This window comes from Onthophagus taurus, chromosome 10, assembly GCF_036711975.1.
Source record: "Onthophagus taurus isolate NC chromosome 10, IU_Otau_3.0, whole genome shotgun sequence".
Taxonomy (NCBI): Eukaryota; Metazoa; Arthropoda; class Insecta; order Coleoptera; family Scarabaeidae; genus Onthophagus; species Onthophagus taurus.
Window position 1 is genome coordinate 8,369,876 of NC_091975.1, and position 22,043 is coordinate 8,391,918.

The window sequence follows — 22,043 nt, forward strand, 5'->3', positions numbered from 1 at the left end:
TAATTTTAATTTAATATTTCTCTTGAAAATCAATGTAACTTTAAAATGTTGTAACTTTAGAATTTATAAGAACTATGAAATAATTCTTATACCAAATTAAAAAGGAGACTTTAAACTTTAATATGATATATAAGTCGTTTCCTCTCTCCAGTAAATACCACTTGTATAAATTTTTAAACTGTGACAAAAAAGCATTCTAGTTCTAGGCCTAGTTGCCTTCTTGTTTTAATTGTTATACAGCATATATTTTTCATTAAAAGTTTCGGGTTTAGCCGTGCATCTTCAGACTATAAATGATATAATTAATGTTGATTGATATATTTTTTTTTTAATCTTAATAATTTAATAACATAATAAAACAATTCTTACCTTGATGAAAATTAGATAGAGCTGTCCCCGAAAAAACTCTCGAGAGTCTATAAAAAAAAATTTCCAAATGAATCGAAATTTCAAGGTTCTTTTGCATCGTGTCAAAAAATAATAAACACCCCTCCCATTAAAATACATAGTCGAGGAACGCTGAAACATGGTCGTCGTGACAAGTTCGAAATTTGTGAGGATTATAGAACCCCGGTGAAGGAGAGGAAATAACGACTCAAAGCCTCGGGGCCAATAAAACATTTCACGCGTTTCCTCCGCCGAACAGTAAATAAGAATTAACGTTAAAACGGTTAGATTTAGAAGGCGGCTGCGATCGGATCACGTTTTCTCTTCTCTCCAACTACTAACTACTCCGGTTTCATTTTGGGTGTAAAGCGAAGCCCTCCCCCAAAAACTTTCGTCCCCAATCCCCAACAAAAGAGATTTCGCGGAATAAGGCCGATTGTTTTTTCTTTCGTCACGTACCACGTTTAAAACGATAAGGTAAAGCGAAATAACCACGCCTACGTCGATAAGTATTATCGGTAAAAACAAAGGCAGGAACACGCCTTTTTTATGATTTTTTTTACTTACCTAGACAGCTCGAAAGGATGAAAAACTCGTTCCACGTCCCCGAACAGTTTGAAGCATTAGATGGACACTTGAAGAAGGAAAAAATAGCCTGAAATGAATAAGTGACACCTATACAGAAATTCAAAACTAAAAATTTTATTACTTTCCATTCAATTAAATTAAGAACTAATAAATATTTTCAAGCACCCAATAAATTAGTTTAGAAGTTGAGCTTTTTCTTAAGGAATTGAAATGAAACAAAGTGAGACATTGTGTAAAAAAGAACCCGCGTATTATTATTATTATTATTATAGTGTGTATAAGTAATTTAAGCCGTACGGGTTCCATAAAACCGCCATAGAAAGAGTAAGAGAGCGTCGCGGCGCGCCATATCGATACAGTTTACGCTCTTCGGCCCTCCTTGACACATATAAACTTAACGATACCACTTCCACTGTCATTTCTCTAATTTACGACCAGCTTTAATGACGCAGTCAACAAGCGGTCGTCAACTTTTTTTTCTTCTTTCCTTACCACCGAATTACTTGTTACCTATAATTTTAACCCCCTTCTTATTTCCTATTTTCAAACATAAACAACAAAAATTCCTCCTGTTTACGTTTTATGTATAACAACTTGAATCCGAATATGAAAATTCCACGAAAGAACATTATATTCGCGACTCGGTTGGTATTTCGCATTCTCCCGGCTAGTTTAGTAGAGAAATATTTCGACGTTAGCGACGGTATGTGCAGTTTGTAGAGAGTCAGTCCGGTACGAAATTGATTAAAACGGGAGTGCAGAGGAGCGCACTTGCTCACAGTCTGTTCTTGTCACGGCTTTACCCAGAAACGGACGGAGACGATTCTCGGGTGAATGACCCTAAACCAAACTCACACTCAAACTCACCGTATTTTGGGATAAAACGTTTTACTAACTACGTTGGTATTAAATTATATTTCCTGATATAAATCAATAAAAAGATAAAAATCAAATTATATATAGGTATAGGGTGGTTCAGATATTTAAGCATCATTTTAAAACAGAGATTTCAAACTTCAATTTAAGTTATAAATCATATCCATATCTTCATAGATAAAGTTACAGCGATTTTATTAATAATCACAAATTTTAGAGTATTACCTTTTAAATCGTTTCTGATATTTTTTAATAATCAACATATAGATTTTTATATGCCATCTTAAAACAGAGATTTCAAGCTTTAATTTAAGTTATAAATCATTTCTATATCTTGATAGATAAAGTCATAGCGATTTTTTGCACTTTTTAAAATTTTTCTGATTCTTTTAAATAAACACAAATTTTAGAATATTACATTTTAAAACGTTTCTGATATTTTTTAATAATCAACATATCGATTTTTATATATCATTTTAAAATAGAGATTTCAAGCTTTAATTTAAGTTATAAATCATATCTATATCTTCATAAATAAAGTTACAGCGATTTTTTTAAGTTTGGCAAATTTTCCTCATTCTTTTAAATAATCACAAATTTTAGAGTATTACATTTTAAACCGTTTCTGATATTTTTTAATAATCAACATATCGATTTTTATATATCATTTTAAAATAGAGATTTCAAGCTTTAATTTAAGTTATAAATCATATCCATATCTTCATAGATAAAGTCAGAGCGATTTTTTGAACTTTTTCAAAATTTCCTGATTCTTTTAAATAATCACAAATTTTAGAGTATTACATTTTAAACCGTTTCTGATATTTTTTAAGAATCAACATATCGATTTTTATATATCATTTTAAAACAGAGATTTCAAGCTTTAATTTAAGTTATAAATCATATCTATATGTTCATAGATAAAGTTACAGCGATTTTTTGAAATTTGGCAAATTTTCCTCATTCTTTTAAATAATCACAAATTTTAGAGTATTACATTTTAAACCGTTTCTGATATTTTTTAATAATCAACATATCGATTTTTATATACCATCTTAAAATAGAGATTTCAAGCTTTAATTTAAGTTATAAATCCTTTCTGTATCTTCATAGATAAAGTTACAGCGATTTTTTGAACTTTTTAAAATTTTCCTTATTCTTTTAAATAATCATAAATTTTAGAGTATTACATTTTAAACCGTTTCTGATATTTTTTGATAATCAACATATTAACTTTTATATATCATTTTAAAATAGAGATTTCAAGCTTTCATTTAAGTTATAAATCACATCTGTATCTTCATAGATAAGGTCACAGCGATTTTTTTAACTTTTTCAAATTTTCCTGATTCTTTTAAATAATCACAAATTTTAGAGTATTACATTTTAAACCATTTCTGATATTTTTTAATAATCAACATATCGATTTTTATATACCATCTTAAAACAGAGATTTCAAGCTTTAATTTAAATTATAAATCACATCTATATCTTCATAGATAAAGACACAGCGATTTTTTGAAATTTGGCAAATTTTCCTCATTCTTTTAAATATTCATAAATTTTAGAGTATTACATTTTAAACCGTTTCTGATATTTTTTAATAATCAACATATCGATTTTTATATATCACTTTAAAATAGAGATTTCAAGGTTCCATTTAAGTTATAAATCACATCTGTATCTTCATAGATAAGGTCACAGCGATTTTTTTAACTTTTTCAAAATTTCCTGATTCTTTTAAATAATCACAAATTTTAGAGTATTACATTTTAAACCGTTTCGGATATTTTTTAATAATCAACATATCGATTTTTATATATCATTTTAAAATAGAGATTTCAAGCTTTAATTTAAGTTATAAATCATTTCTATATCTTTATAGATAAAGTCACAGCGATTTTTTGAATTTCTCCAAATTGTCCTAATTCTTTTAAGTAATCACAAATTTTAGAGTATTTAATTTTAAACCGTTTCTGATATTTTTTAATAATCAACATATCGATTTTTAGATACCATCTTAAAACAGAGATTTCAAGCTTTAATTTAAGTTATAAATCATATCTATATCTTCATAGATAAAGTCAGAGCGATTTTTTGAACTTTTTCAAAATTTTCTGATTCTTTTAAATAATCACAAATTTTAGAGTGTTGCATTTTAAACCCTTTCTGATATTTTTTAATAATCAACATATCGATTTTTATATACCATTTTAAAACAGAGATTTCAAGCTTTAATTTAAGTTATAAATCATATCCATATCTTCATAGATAAAGTTACAGCGATTTTTTGAAATTTGTCAAATTTTCTTCATTCTTTTAAACAATCACAAATTTTGCAGTATTACATTTTAAACCGTTTCTGATATTTTCTAATAATCAACATATAGATATTTGTATATCATTTTAACACAGATTTCAAGCTTTCATTTAAGTTATAAATCATATCTATATCTTCATAGATAAGGTCACAGCGATTTTTTGAACTTTTTCAAATTTTCCTGATTCTTTTAAATAATCACATATTTTAGAGTATTACATTTTAATCTCTTTCTGATATTTTTTAATAATCAACATATCGATTTTTATATACCATCTTAAAACAGGGATTTCAAGCTTTAATTTAAGTTATAAATCATTTCTATATCTTGATAGATAAAGCCACAGCGATTTTTTGAACTTTTTAAAATTTTTCTGATTCTTTTAAATAATCACAAATTTTAGAGTATTACGTTTTAAACAGTTTCTGATATTTTTAATAATCAACATATCGATTTTTATATTCCATCTTAAAACAGAGATTTCAAGCTTTAATTTAAGTTATAAATCATATCTATATCTTCATAGATAAACTCATAGCAATTTTTTGAACTTTTTCAAATTTTCCTGATTCTTTTAAATAATCACATATTTTAGAGTATTACATTTTAATCTCTTTCTGATATTTTTTAATAATCAACATATCGATTTTTATATACCATCTTAAAACAGGGATTTCAAGCTTTAATTTAAGTTATAAATCATATCCATATCTTCATAGATAAAGTTACTGCGATTTTTTGAAATTTGTCAAATTTTCTTCATTCTTTTAAACAATCACAAATTTTGCAGTATTACATTTTAAACCGTTTCTGATATTTTTTAATAATCAACATATCGATTTTTATATACTATCTTAAAACAGAGATTTCAAGCTTTAATTTAAGTTATAAATCATATCCATATCTTCATAGATAAAGTTACAGCGATTTTTTGAAGTTTGGCAAATTTTCTTCATTCTTTTAAATAATCACAAATTTTAGAATATTTGATTTTAAACCGTTTCTGATATTTTTTAATAATCAACATATCGATTTTTATATACCATCTTAAAACAGAGATTTCAAGCTTTAATTTAAGTTATAAATCATTTCTATATCTTCATAGATAAAGTCACAGCGATTTTTTGAAATTTTTCAAAATTTCCTGATTCTTTTAAATAATCACAAATTTTAGAGTATTACATTTTAAACCGTTTCTGATATTTTTTAATAATCAACATATCGATTTTTATATACCATCTTAAAACAGAGATTTCAAGCTTTAATTTAAGTTATAAATCATTTCTATATCTTCATAGATAAAGCCACAGCGATGTTTTGAACTTTTTAAAATTTTTCTGATTCTTTTAAATAATCACAAATTTTAGAGTATTACATTTTAAACCGTTTCTGATATTTTTTAATAATCAACATATCGATTTTTATATACCATCTTAAAACAGAGATTTCAAGCTTTAATTTAAGTTATAAATCATTTCTATATCTTCATAGATAAAGCCACAGCGATGTTTTGAACTTTTTAAAATTTTTCTGATTCTTTTAAATAATCACAAATTTTAGAGTATTACGTTTTAAACCGTTTCTAATATTTTTTAATAATCAACATATCGATTTTTATATACCATCTTAAAACAGAGATTTCAAGCTTTAATTTAAGTTATAAATCATATCTATATCTTCATAGATAAAGTTACAGCGATTTTTTGAAATTTGGCAAATTTTACTCATTCTTTTAAATAATCACAAATTTTAGAGTATTACATTTTAAACCGTTTCTGATATTTTTTAATAATCAACATATGGATTTTTATATACCATCTTAGAACAGAGATTTCAAGCTTTAATTTAAGTTATAAATCATTTCTATATCTTGATAGATAAAGTCACAGCGATTTTTTGAAATTTGGCAAATTTTCCTGATTCTTTTAAATAATCACAAATTTTAGAGTATTACATTTTAAACCGTTTTTGATATTTTTTAATAATCAACATATCGATATTTATATATCATTTTAAAATAGAAATTTCAAGCTTTCATTTAAGTTATAAATCATATCTATATCTTCATAGATAAAGTCACAGCGATTTTTTGAACTTTTTCAAATTTTCCTGATTCTTTTAAATATTCACAAATTTTATAGTGTTACATTTTAAACCGTTTCTGATATTTTTTAATAATCAACATATCGATTTTTATATACCATCTTGAAACAGAGATTTCAAGCTTTAATTTAAGTTATAAATCATATCTATATCTTCATAGATAAAGTCAGAGCGATTTTTTGAACTTTTTCAAAATTTCCTGATTCTTTTAAATAATCACAAATTTTAGAGTATTACATTTTAAACCATTTCTGATATTTTTTAATAATCAACATATCGATTTTTATATATCATGTTAAAATAGAGATTTCAAGCTTTAATTTAAGTTATAAATCATTTCTATATCTTCATAGATAAAGTCACAGCGATTTTTTGAATTTCTCCAAATTTTCCTAATTTTTTTAAATAATCACAAATTTTAGAGTATTACATTTTAAACCCTTTTTGATATTTTTTAATAATCAACATATCGATTTTTAAATACCATCTTAAAACAGAGATTTCAAGCTTTAATTTAAGTTATAAATCATATCTATATCTTCATAGATAAAGTTACAGCGATTTTTTGAAATTTGTCAAATTTTCTTCATTCTTTTAAACAATCACAAATTTTGGAGTATTACATTTTAAACCCTTTTTGATATTTTTTAATAATCAACATATCGATTTTTAAATACCATCTTAAAACAGAGATTTCAAGCTTTAATTTAAGTTATAAATCATATCTATATCTTCATAGATAAAGTTACAGCGATTTTTTGAAATTTGTCAAATTTTCTTCATTCTTTTAAACAATCACAAATTTTGGAGTATTACATTTTAAACCGTTTCTGATATTTTTTAATAATCAACATATCGATTTTTATATATCATTTTAAAATAGAGATTTCAAGCTTTAATTTAAGTTATAAATCAATTGTATATCTTCATAGATAAAGTTACAACGATTTTTTGAAATTTGGCAAATTTTCCTAATTCTTTTAAATAATCACAAATTTTAGAGTATTTGATTTTAAACCATTTCTGATATTTTTTAATAATCAACATATCGATTTTTATATATCATTTTAAAACAGAGATTTCAAGCTTTAATTTAAGTTATAAATCACTTCTATATCTTCATAGATAAAGTTACAGCGATTTTTTGAAATTTGGCAAGTTTTCCTCATTCTTTTAAATAATCACAAATTTTAGAGTATTACATTTTAAACCGTTTCTAATATTTTTTAATAATCAACATATCGATTTTTATATATCATTTTAAAACAGAGATTTCAAGCTTTCATTTAAGTTATAAATCATTTCTATATCTTTATAGATAAAGTCACAGCGATTTTTTGAATTTCTCCAAATTGTCCTAATTCTTTTAAGTAATCACAAATTTTAGAGTATTTAATTTTAAACCGTTTCTGATATTTTTTTATAATCAACATATCGATTTTTATATATCATTTTAAAACAGAGATTTCAAGCTTTAATTTAAGTTATAAATCATTTCTATATCTTCATAGATAAAGTCACAGCGATTTTTTGAACTTTTTTAAAATTTCCTTATTCTTTTAAATAATCACAAATTTTAGAGTATTACATTTTAAACCGTTTCTGATATTTTTTAATAATCAACATATCGATTTTTATATACCATCTTAAAACAGAGATTTCAAGCTTTAATTTAAGTTATAAATCATTTCTATATCTTCATAGGTAAATTTATAACGATTTTTTGAAATTTGGCAAATTTTCCTCATTCTTTTAAATAATCACAAATTTTAGAGTATTACATTTTAAACCGTTTCTGATATTTTTTAATAATCAACATATCGGTATTTATATATTATTTTAAAACAGAGATTTCAAGCTTTAATTTAAGTTATAAATCATATCTATATCTTCATAGATAAGGTCACAGCGATTTTTTGAACTTTTTCAAAATTTCCTGATTCTTTTAAATAATCACAAATTTTAGAGTATTACATTTTAAACCGTTTTTGATATTTTTTAATAATGAACATATCGATTTTTATATATCATTTTAAAATACACATTACAAGCTTTAATTTAAGTTATTAATCATTTCTGTATCTTCATAGATAAACTCACAGCGATTTTTTGAAATTTGGCAATTTTTCCTGATTCTTTTAAATAATCACAAATTTTAGAGTATTACATTTGAAACCGTTTCGGATATTTTTTAATAATTAACATATCGATATTTATATATCATTGTAAAATAGAGATTTCAAGCTTTCATTTAAGTTATAAATCATTTCTATAGCTTCATAGATAAAGTTACAGCGATTTTTTTAAATTTGGCAAATTTTCCTCATTCTTTTAAACAATCACAAATTTTGGAGTATTACATTTTAAACCGTTTCTGATATTTTTTAATAATCAACATATCGATTTTTATATACTATCTTAAAACAGAAATTTCAAGCTTTAATTCAAGTTATAAATCATTTCTACATCTTGATAGATAAAGCCACAGCGATTTTTTGAACTTTTTCAAATTTTCCTGATTCTTTTAAATAATCACAAATTTTAGATTATTTGACTTTGAAGTATTTCGAATACTTTTTAATATTCAACATATCGATCTTTATAGATAAAGTCATAAAGTCAGCAATTTTTTGAATTTATGAAAATTTATTTTTTATAAATAACAAATAAATCCGATCTAAATACGATTTGCATCGTTTTCTTATTGTGCAGGTGGCCGTTTTGTATGCAGGTGATCGTTTCGAACACATCCATACAAGTTTTTATTGGATAATCGCAGGTGCATACAAGTCGCCGATAAAAGGTGACCGACAAACACCGTAAAGTACGTGCCTCCTCTTCTCGATAGTTGATTTTCCCCTGATAGAACCGTCCATGCATGTTCGCCATTATTAAATAGACCCATATGAGTGTCGTTTGTAAAAAGAAATTTATTGCTACCGTCCTTTAGTACTAAGAATACCCATTAGGTTGGAACAAAATTCAATGAGGGTGTTACTTTTTAACTATGATAAAAAAAGGGAATAAACTTAAAATGGAAACGAGTTTAGCATATTTCTCAAGATATCGTTGGATTACAAAAGTTGAAAGGGGTTAAGCAAATTCCGTCCCGTCTAATTTCCAACCCTTTCTTGATGGGGGTCGTCCCAAAATAAGGTTCGGTCATTTTCTTTATCTCAACCCCCGACGAGCGTCGTTGATCCCCCGCAATAAAGACCACCCGGCGAGGGCTGGGGTGGACACCATCTTTATCCTTCATCCGATTTTCCCCCTCTCAAAAAAAAGAACACCCCATCCGGTCATTGTTTACTTTGTTCGAGACCCTTTAAGAGGGTTTTTCCTTAATTGTATAAAAGAAAATCGGATCTATTCAAAACATCTGTGCGTCTAAATGATTACATTTTTATTTATTTAATTTTGCACAAAAAAATGTTTAAATTTTAAAAGGAACTTTTTATGGGATTGAGATAAAGAATTTTTTCGTTATGAACCGCTTTTTATACGGCCATAAAACTTCGATATCTCAACTAATTATCTAAAATTAAGTTTTCCGGAGAGAAAAGTTCTTTTTCGGTGCCACCCGCGGCGCCAAACATGGGAATGTTGTTAAGGGGGTGGCTCAAGTCTCTTCTATCCTAGATTTTATTGTATCACACCTCTTACTTTTCCAAACGGGGGGGCGAACATGGGAATGCTCTTTACCACTGTGGCGTCCGTTACATGAAAATTAACCCAGCATGGAATAATAGAAAAAAAAACTTGTAGAGAATTTTTAAGAAATTTAAAAAAATTAATCTTGTATTTGTGTATATAAATATATATATATTTTTATAAATATAATTATATATTTATATATAATAAATATATAATAATATATATATTATTTATATACAGGGTGCCCATTATGTATGGAATATAGTATATATCTTGGTAGATATCAACTTTAAAAAAAAACATTTTATACAAAAGTTGTTTAATATTTTAGTTGCCATAATAAGACAGCATTCAATTGTTTTTATTTCAGAAAACAAATGAGTAACGAATAACACTTGAAGTTTTTTAAATGGCAATGTACCCTTTCGTTAGGCTCATTTGATAGAGATTTTTTTTCTCTTTACGATGACGTAACATTTTAGAACTCTTATATCAGAAAATGTTTTAAAAAAATGTAAAAACTTTAACTAATAACATTAATCTAGATATCCGAGATCGTCAAGTACCTCGAATTATTGGAGATGTACACTAATTTTTCGTTTATTGGTATGTAAATTTAATTTACGGTAATAATTTGAGGTACTTGACGATCTCCGATATCTAGATTAATGTTATTGATTAATTTTTATTAATAAACAATTTTTACATTTTTTTCCAAAATTTTTTGATGTAAGGGTACAAAATTTTTACGCCATCGTAAATAGAAAAGTAATCTCTATCAAATGAGCCTAACGAAAGAATACATTGCCATTTAAAAAAATTAAAGTATTATTCATTACTCATTTGTTTTCTAAATTAAAAACAATTGAATACAGTCTTATTATGGCAAATAAAACATTAAACAACTTTTGTATAAAATGTTTTTTTATAAAGTTGATACCTACCAAGATATATGCTATATTCCATACATAATGGGCACCCTGTATATATTATATATAAATAAATAAAACCAGTTAAGAATTAATAAAGGAACAACTTTTATTGGAACGATTTTTTAAAATTATCAATTTTTGAATTTCCCTGTGAATAGTATAGAAATTAAATTCAAGATTATCTTCCTAATTTTTGTTTATATCAAAATATTTTTCATACAAAACTTGTTAAGAATTAAAAAAGGAACAACTTTTATAGGCACCATTTTTTAAAATTATCAATTGTTTAATTTCCCTGTGAATAGTACAGAAATTAAATTCAAGATTATCTTCCTAATTATTGTTTGTATCAAAATACTTTCCAAATAAAACTTGTTCAGAATTAAAAGAGGAATAACTTTTATTGGAACGATTTTTTAAAATTATCAATTTTTGAATTTCCCTGTGAATAGTATAGAAATTAAATTCAAGATTATCTTCCTAATTATTGTTTGTATCAAAATATTTTTCATACAAAACTTGTTAAGAATTAAAAAAGGAACAACTTTTATTAACACCATTTTTTAAAATAATCAAATTTTTAATTTCCCTGTGAATAGTATAGAAATTAAATTCAAGATTATCTTCCTAATCATAGTTTATATCAAAATATTTTTCAAATAAAACTTGTTAAGAATTAAAAAAGGAACAACTTTTATTAGTACGATTTTTTAAAATTATCAATTTTTTTATTTCCCTCTGAATAGTATAGAAATTAATTTCAAAATTATCTTCCTAATTATAGTTTATATCAAAATATTTTTCAAATAAAACTTGTTAAGAATTAAAAAAGGAACAACTTTTATTGGAACGATTTTTTAAAATTATCAATTTTTTAATTTCCCTCTGAATAGTATAAAAATTAAATTCAAGATTATCTTCCTAATTATTGTTTATATCAAAATATTTTTCAAATAAAACTTGTTAAGAATTAAAAAAGGAACAACTTTTATTGGCACCATTTTTTAAAATTATCAAATTTTTAATTTCCCTGTGAATAGTATAGAAATTAAATTCAAGATTATCTTCCTAATTACAGTTTATATCAAAATATTTTTCAAATAAAACCTGTTCAGAATTAAAAAAGGAACAACTTTTATTAGTACGATTTTTTAAAATTATCAATTTTTTAATTTCCCTGTGAATAGTATAGAAATTAATTTCAAAATTATCTTCTTAATTATTGCTTGTATCAAAATATGTTTCATACAAAACTTGTTAAGAATTAAAAAAGGAACAACGTTTATAGGCACCATTTTTTAAAATAATCAAATTTTTAATTTCCCTGTGAATAGTATAGAAATTAAATTCAAGATTATCTTCCTAATTATTGTTTATATCAAAATATTTTTCAAATAAAACTTGTTAAGAATTAAAAAAGGATCAACTTTTATTAGTACGATTTTTTAAAATTATCAATTTTTTAATTTCCCTCTGAATAGTATAGAAATTAAATTCAAGATTATCTTCCTAATTATAGTTTATATCAAAATATTTTTCAAATAAAACTTGTTAAGAATTAAAAAAGGCACAACTTTTATTGGCACCATTTTTTAAAATTATCAATTTTTTAATTTCCCTCTGAATAGTATAGAAATTAAATTCAAGATTATCTTCCTAATTATAGTTTATATCAAAATATTTTTCAAATAATACTTGTTAAGAATTAAAAAAGGAACAACTTTTATTAGCACTATTTTTTAAAATAATCAATTTTTTAATTTCCCTCTGAATAGTATAGAAATTAAATTCAAGATTATCTTCCTAATTATAGTTTATATCAAAATATTTTTCAAATAAAACTTGTTAAGAATTAAAAAAGGAACAACTTTTATTAGCACCATTTTTTAAAATAATCAAATTTTTAATTTCCCTGTGAATAGTATAAAAATTAAATTCAAGATTATCTTCCTAATTATTATTTGTATCAAAATATTTTTCAAATAAAACTTGTTAAGAATTAAAAAAGGAACAACTTTTATTAACACCATTTTTTAAAATAATCAAATTTTTAATTTCCCTGTGAATAGTATAGAAATTAATTTCAAAATTATCTTCCTAATTATTGTTTGTATCGAAATATTTTTCAAATAAAACTTGTTAAGAATTAAAAAAACAATAAAATTTTTTTAGTCAAATTCACATTTCAAGTTTCATGATGATCCGACAAGTACTTTTGGAGATATTAAACCGATTCCATACTTAATGAACAACCTGTATACATATATTTATAATATATCAGAGACAATGAATGGGTAAGAAATCATCTTGATATATTTATTACACAATTATAAGTAATAAATTCCACTATTATTAAGGTAATATTATACATATATACTCTAAAATTTGTCTTTTTTAAGTTTTTTTTTAACATCTTGGTTAGGTTGGGTTTAATATAACTTGTATTTGTGTCCAATAAGATGTTAAAATCTTATTTGGACGTTGAGAACTTCTTCGCCGGATCGAAACTAATTTGAACCATGTGTTGTTGGGAATTATTTATGCCGAGTTTAAACCCTTTTGCACCGCTCGACCGACTAAGAACATCTTCTTCTTCCCATCGGCGAATCCTTTGAAGTCAATGCAAAACTCCTTTTAGATTTTTATTTGTTATTTTTAACTTAGTTACTTTGTTTATAGAATAAATTCTTTTCTAAATTATCAAATTAATAATTTTATAGTGATGTATTAATCTCAATTAATTATTATAACTCGGAGATATGATACAAAAGAAAATAAGAGAACAGACGTAGAATAACAATAACGGAAATGAGAAAAGTTCGTAAGGGGATGAAAGTCGCCGGGGTAAAGATGACTTCATATGCGGTTAATTTTACGAGGGAAAGGGCGAGGGTTCCGGGGGTTGAGGGCGTCCTCCTCAATTTGGGCCTTTGTTTTACGTTCCCTATCGGTATTAGGTTTAATGGACTCGGCGCGATATTGCTATGTCCTCTTTATTTTTACGTGACAAAAATCTTATTTATCCTAACTTTCTTTGGTGATGAAAAAAACAGTTATTTTACAACGAAAGAAAGTACCTAAAAGGTTCTAAAACTTTCGGATTGACGAGTTTTCACGTCGACTCTATAGGAAATTTCTCGCTTTCCATGCCGAAAGGGTTTAAAGAGAGGGCGGAGTCGTAAAAACGAACGTTCTTCGTCTTTCACTTCCTTCAGGAACGTTCACGACCTTCACGTCCGTACAATCCTTCGTACGCTCCGTAGGGTTTTTAGAGTCCTTATGGTCTTTATACAGTCCTTTCCAGAGAGTATTTCTCGACCCCCCTTATCCTAAAAGCGTTTGAGGAATTATTCATGCGAGTGAATTTTCGGCATTTATATGTTTTTTGGGTAGGGGATGGATGAGGAGGAATTCGGAGATGGTTTGCATGGGAATTATACTGATTTTAACTTCAGAATAAACGGCAAAAGATTCGAAATGCTTCACCTTAAAAATTATTCATTAATTTATTCATTAACTCATTTGGAATTAGGACAAGATTTTACGAAGTACGATTTCATGCAATTCTAAATCCAAGTACTCAAAAAGCATACAGTAAGACTTTATTCAACATATAAACTTTACTTACAAGCCGAGGCAGCTTTGTTGCCGAGGCAGAGTTATGTATTAAGTAATAAAATAAGACAAAACGATGTATTTAATGCAAATGTGTTAGATAGAAGCTGAGGCTTCCATTGAGCCAACATAATGAAGTGTATACCTACATGAATATACAAAGAGGAATTAGCATGTTCTATTAATTAAAGATCTGAAGAGCTGTGCAACCGAGGCAGTGGTCCAAATACTCAAAAAGTATATAGTAAGACTTTATACAACATATAAGCTTTATTTATAAGCCGAGGCAACTTTGCTGCCGAGGCAGTGTGTATGTATTTAGTAGTAAAATAAAGCAAAACGATTTATTTAATGCAAATGGGTTAGGTAGAAGCTGAGGCTTGTATACAGCTGACATAATGGTGTATACATGAATATAGAAAGAGGAATAGCATGTTCTATTAATTAAAGATCGCCGAGGCAGCGAAAAAATATTATGATTGCCGTTAATTTACTTGATTTGGAATTTGTTAAGTATTTGACTTGCAAGATTTTTACGCTAAAATATTTGGGTTAACAAAAAATAAAACTTCATTTATAAAAATCGGGGAATCACTGGGAGATTTCCGGAATTCCTAAGTATTGTTTGTATCAAAATATTTTTCTAATAAAAGTTGTTAAGAATTAAACAAGGAACAACTTTTATAGGCATCATTTTTTTAAATTATTAATTTTTAATTTCCCTGTGAATAGTATAGAAATTAAATTCAAGATTATCTTCTTAATTATTGTTTGTATCAAAATATTCTTCATACAAAACTTGTTAAGAATTAAACAAGGAACAACTTTTATTAGCACCATTTTTGAAAATTATCAATTTTTTAATTTCCCTGTGAATAGTATAGAAATTAAATTCAAGATTATCTTCCTAATTTTTGTTTATATCAAAATATTTTTCAAATAAAACTTGTTAAGAATTAAAAAAGGAACAACTTTTATTAGCACCATTTTTTTAAATTATCAATTTTTTAATTTCCCTGTGAATAGTATAGAAATTAAATTCAAGATTATCTTCCTAATTTTTGTTTATATCAAAATATTTTTTAAATAAAACTTGTTAAGAATTAAAAAAGGAACAACTTTTATTAGCACCATTTTTTTAAATTATCAAATTTTTAATTTCACTGTGAATAGTATAGAAATTAAATTCAAGATTATCTTCTTAATTATAGTTTGTATCAAAATATTTGTCTAGTAAAACTTGTTAAGAATTAAACAAGGAACAACTTTTATTAGCACCATTTTTGAAAATTATCAATTTTTTAATTTCCCTGTGAATAGTATAGAAATTAAAATCAAGATTATCTTCCTAATCTTTATTTATATCAAAATATTTTTCAAATAAAACTTGTTAAGAATTAAAAAAGGAACAACTTTTATAGGCACCATTTTTTAAAATTATCAATTTTTTAATTTCCCTGTGAATAGTATGGTAATATAATAAATTGAAGATTATCTTCCTAATTATTGTGTGTATCAAAATATTTTTCAAATAAAACTTGTTAAGAATTAAAAAAGGAACAATTTTTATAGGCACCATTTTTTAAAATTATCAATTTTTTAATTTCCCTGTGAATAGTATGGTAATTTAATAAATTGAAGATTATCTTCTTAATTATAGTTTATATCAAAATATTTTTCAAATAAAACCTGTTCAGAATTAAAAAAGGAACAACTTTTATTTGTAACATTTTTAAAAATAATCAAATCTTTAATTTCCCTGTGAATAGTATAGAAATTAAATTCAAGATTATCTTCCTAATTATAGTTTATATCAAAATATTTTTCAAATAAAACCTGTTCAGAATTAAAAAAGGAACAACTTTTATTGGCACCATTTTTTAAAATTATTAATTTTTAATTTCCCTGTGAATAGTATAAAAATTAAATTCAAGATTATTTTCCTAATTGTAGTTTGTATCAAAATATTTTTCATACAAAACTTGTTAAGAATTAAAAAAGGAACAACTTTTATTAGCACCATTTTTTAAAATAACTAAATTTTTTATTTCCCTGTGAATAGTACTTATAGAAATTAAATTCAAAATTATCTTCCTAATTGTAGTTTGTATCAAAATATTTTTCATACAAAACTTGTTAAGAATTAAAAAAGGAATAACTTTTATAGGCACCATTTTTTAAAATTATCAATTTTTTAATTTCCCTGTGAATAGTATGGTAATATAATAAATTGAAGATTATCTTCCTAATTATTGTGTGTATCAAAATATTTTTCAAATAAAACTTGTTAAGAATTAAAAAAGGAACAATTTTTATAGGCACCATTTTTTAAAATTATCAATTTTTTAATTTCCCTGTGAATAGTATGGTAATTTAATAAATTGAAGATTATCTTCTTAATTATAGTTTATATCAAAATATTTTTCAAATAAAACCTGTTCAGAATTAAAAAAGGAACAACTTTTATTTGTAACATTTTTAAAAATAATCAAATTTTTAATTTCCCTGTGAATAGTATAGAAATTAAATTCAAGATTATCTTCCTAATTATAGTTTATATCAAAATATTTTTCAAATAAAACCTGTTCAGAATTAAAAAAGGAACAACTTCTATTGGCACCATTTTTTAAAATTATTAATTTTTAATTTCCCTGTGAATAGTATAAAAATTAAATTCAAGATTATTTTCCTAATTGTAGTTTGTATCAAAATATTTTTCATACAAAACTTGTTAAGAATTAAAAAAGGAACAACTTTTATTAGCACCATTTTTTAAAATAACTAAATTTTTTATTTCCCTGTGAATAGTACTTATAGAAATTAAATTCAAAATTATCTTCCTAATTGTAGTTTGTATCAAAATATTTTTCATACAAAACTTGTTAAGAATTAAAAAAGGAATAACTTTTATAGGCACCATTTTTTAAAATTATCAATTTTTTAATTTCCCTGTGAATAGTATGGTAATATAATAAATTGAAGATTATCTTCCTAATTATTGTGTGTATCAAAATATTTTTCAAATAAAACTTGTTAAGAATTAAAAAAGGAACAATTTTTATAGGCACCATTTTTTAAAATTATCAATTTTTTAATTTCCCTGTGAATAGTATGGTAATTTAATAAATTGAAGATTATCTTCTTAATTATAGTTTATATCAAAATATTTTTCAAATAAAACCTGTTCAGAATTAAAAAAGGAACAACTTTTATTTGTAACATTTTTAAAAATAATCAAATTTTTAATTTCCCTGTGAATAGTATAGAAATTAAATTCAAGATTATCTTCCTAATTATAGTTTATATCAAAATATTTTTCAAATAAAACCTGTTCAGAATTAAAAAAGGAACAACTTTTATTGGCACCATTTTTTAAAATTATCAACTTTTTAATTTCCCTGTGAATAGTATAGAAATTAAATTCAAGATTATCTTCCTAATTATTGCTTGTATCAAAATATTTTTCAAATAAAACTTGTTAAGAATTAAAAAAGGAACAACTTTTATAGGCACCATTTTTTAAAATTATCAAATTTTAATTTCCCTGTGAATAGTACAGAAATTAAATTCAAGATTATCTTCTTAATTATTGTTTGTATCAAAATATTTTTCATACAAAACTTGTTAAGAATTAAACAAGGAACAACTTTTATTAGCACCATTTTCTAAAATTATCAATTTTTTAATTTCCCTGTGAATAGTATAGAAATTAAATTCAAGATTATCTTCCTAATTATAATTTTTATCAAAATATTTTTCAAATAAAACCTGTTCAGAATTAAAAAAGGAACAACTTTTATTTGCAACATTTTTTAAAATTATCAATTTTTTAATTTCCTTGTGAATAGTATAAAAATCGAATTCAAGAATATCTTCCTAATTTTTGTTTGTATCAAAATATTTTTCAAATAAATCTTGTTAAATAAATTTTTTTTAGTCAAGTTCACATTTTAAGTTTCATGATGATCCGACAAATACTTTTAGAGATATTGAGTCGGTTCCATACTTAATGAACAACTTTGTATACATATATTTATAATATATCAGAGACAATGAATGAGTAAGAAATCATCTTGATATATTTGTTACACAATTATAATTTGAGTAAATGTTATCCATTTTTATCACTTATTAATATTTAAATAAATAGAAACAATTGTACTTAGTGATGATATTATTTATTCGATCTTTCCCGGTTTCGGCTCACATTAAAGAGCCATCCTCAGAAGATATCTCGTCAGTATGGAAAATAATTAAATGGTAGTTGATAAAATCTTGATAAAATTTGCATATGTTAGCAGATTAAAATTTAAAAGATCGAATAAATAATATTATCACTAAGTACAATTGTTTCTATTCATTTAAACAATTATAATTAATTATAAAATAAATTCCACTAATATTAAGGTAATATTATGCATATATATTTTAAAATTTGTTTTTTTTTTCAGTTTTTTTTAAACAACTTAGGTTGGGATGGGTTTTCCTAAAGATCCGTCCCGAATTTATTAGGGCAAATTCCACCCTTCACTTTTCCCCGGTTTCCTCATGAATATTGCAAGGGGTTAAACGGTCACCACGGACTCTAAATTGTCCGGCCTCTTTCGAGTACTTCATTACATCCGGAGGGTTGTAATATATCGAATTCTTATTGTACCACTTGGAATTTAATTTAAATTAAGCAAAAAAGCTTTTTTCCATCAATGAATATTCATTACCAAAATTCTTTTTCATTTTAAACATTTATAAAATTTATATTCAAGATCCCACCACTACTGCATGGAATGCAGAAGAACCGGCGTCGTCACCGTTCTTCGGTCAACGCGATCTGCATATGCTGAGAGAGTTTCAACAAAGTTCAAGCTGCTCTGGGCTTGGTTAGCGCAAAACTGGTTTTATAAATAAAACCGTATAGCGCATTTTACAGAGATCGAAAAAGGACCACCCCTTTAAGAGGAACAGAGAAAGGATCTTGTTGAAATGACGACTACATGGCTTTGACCGCGACCTCATACTCGCGGTCACGTGGTCGCGATGCACTCGACTCTCTTTGTAAAACACCGAACGATTCTTATGCGATCCTGATAACCCGTAAGTACTAATAGCTCATGCTGCAATTGCGCTAGTTACTATTCTATTAATGGCTTAGAGACACGATTTTGTCTAGGATGGTTTCGTTTTTCCATCTTAGAGATATAAATTGTAAAGAAAATGGTTACGAAACGAGTTTGGGAATGAAGAGTTGATTTGGGGGGATTTCAAAAGAAAATGGATGAAAATATATATAGTTATTATAATAAAATAAATAATAAAAATAGAATTAAATCAAATACATTTTTATCTCTTAGAAACAAATTAATAAATAAAACTCCATTCCAACTTTTATCTCCACTTTTACATATCCCCCCCTTATTTTAAAAAATAAATAAATAACCCCTCCCACAAACGTCATTGTTTATTTATTTAAAACTTAATACATTGCATTCTGAATATATTTCTAATCAGGGCGACACGTTTTTGAGAAGGTGTCTAATTCTGATCTAGCCAGCCTAGCCTAATAGTGCAACAACTGCAACCGATTACCGAAGTGGAAGGGGTAATGCACATCCTCCAAGCTATTTTGAACTTTATATTCTTTTGACATAAGCACCACAAAAACTATTCACAATTTAATATAAAATTAAAAAATGTATTTTGTACTTTTTCTCTTTTTCTTAGAACAGAAAATCGTTCGTTTGAAATATTCAGATTTCTTCTACCCCGTCGAGTTCGTGGAAAACGGGGGGTGGAAAAAAAATGGCTCACCCTCGAAATATATAACATTTAAATGCATGAGTGGTTTTTATACGGTACCCCGTAGGGAGGAGGTTTGCGAAGCTTTCTCTTTGGCTTCGTCGTCCGGGAGGAGCTTTCTCTCCTCCACTGGAGCGGCACATTGCCTTAGCGAGCTTTCCCCGTTTTTTTTGGTTCGTTTTCGTTGTATGCGAGAGAGAAAAGAAAATTAGAAAGCTCTCCCCGAAATTGAGGTGGGACTTTGCGAACGTTGCCGCGTGCGTAAAGCTCAGTATAACAACCGAATCGATCCGGTGGGAACAAGAAGTGGTGTGTGTAAAGTTTTGTTTTAATTTTTTAAAATGAAAGAAATATTTGGATGTTTAGAAGAAAGAAAAAGCATTAGGTTATAATATTGTTAGCAACTTAATGAGTAAATATTTCTGAGTATTACAAGTTTTTCTGAACAAATCCGATTTCGTTCTCTAAGTCTCATCATCACAAATTAACAGAAAAAGTAATCTAATCTTCTATTGGGAATATGTAATGTTCTAAATTTCTGCCAACAGCATCTAGTGTGATGCAAGTCTTCTACAAGAAGCAAACAGTCTTCTGTTATCTAATCTTCTATTAGCACTTCTAATAACACTACTTAGTTTTCTGCCAGAACTATTCATTATGCAGTAATTTTGATTATTCTCCAAGCAGTATCTACATTGGTGTTGTGGAAGTTTTAGTTTTAGTTCAATCAACGATCTTATCAATTTCCACTTTTTCACTCGGGATTTAAAAAAACACTAAAAATCCATTTTTTTAGTAATCAAAAATTAAAAACGAAATGATATTTTTGAAAGCGGATTACACCATTAGAAAGATCGTACTTTTCTTTATAAATGTTATAACTTTCAGAATGATTACTTAAAAAATTGATTTTTTGTGATTTTTTAAAACCCAAGTGAAAAATGGAGATTGATAAGAAAGTTAATTGAGTTCAAACATTTCTATCTTAAAAACGAAATGATATTTTTGAAAACGGATTACACCATTAGAAAGATTACACTTTTCTTTATAAATGTTATAATTTTCAGAATGATTATTAAAAAAATTGATTTTTTGTGATTTTTTAAAACCCAAGTGAAAAATAGAGATTCATCAGAAAGTTGATTAAGTTCAAACATTGCTATCATAAAAATGAAATGATATTTTTGAAAGCGGATTTCACCATTAGAAAGATCGTACTTTTCTTTATAAATGTTATAACTTTCAGAATGATTACTTAAAAAATTGATTTTTTGTGATTTTTTAAAACCCAAGTGAAAAATGGAGATTGATAAAAATGTTGATTTAGTTCAAACATTTCTATCATAAAAACGAAATGATATTTTTCAAAGCGGATTACACCATTGGAAAGATCACACTTTTTTTTATAAATGTTATAATTTTCAGAATGATTATTAAAAAAATAGATTTTTTGTGATTTTTTAAAACCAAAGTGAAAAATGGAGATTGATAAGAAAGTTGATTGAGTTCAAACATTTCTATCTTAAAAACGAAATGATATTTTTGAAAGCTGATTACAGCATTAGAAAGATCACCCTTTTCTTTATAAATGCTATAATTTTCAGAATGATTATTAAAAAAATTGATTTTTTGTGATTTTTTAAAACCAAAGTGAAAAATGGAGATTCATCAGAAAGTTGATTAAGTTCAAACATTGCTATCATAAAAATGAAATGATATTTTTGAAAACGGATTACACCATTAGAAAGATCGCACTTTTCTTTATAAATGTTAT

At 25.6% G+C, this 22,043-nt stretch overlaps 1 protein-coding gene across 5 annotated transcripts in view; it reads right to left on the reverse strand.

The window, feature by feature from the left end:
* The window catches only part of LOC111419108 (Abdominal B), a 132,132-nt gene that overhangs the window by 11,344 nt on the left and 98,745 nt on the right, over positions 1-22,043 (reverse strand). For all 5 annotated transcript variants that reach the window (XM_071199247.1, XM_071199245.1, XM_023051871.2 and 2 more), the window contains exons 3-4: positions 955-1,042; positions 370-416 (exon numbers count right to left, since the gene is read on the reverse strand). The gene's annotated coding sequence lies outside the window, so the exon portion shown is untranslated. The remainder of the gene's footprint in view (positions 1-369; positions 417-954; positions 1,043-22,043) is intronic.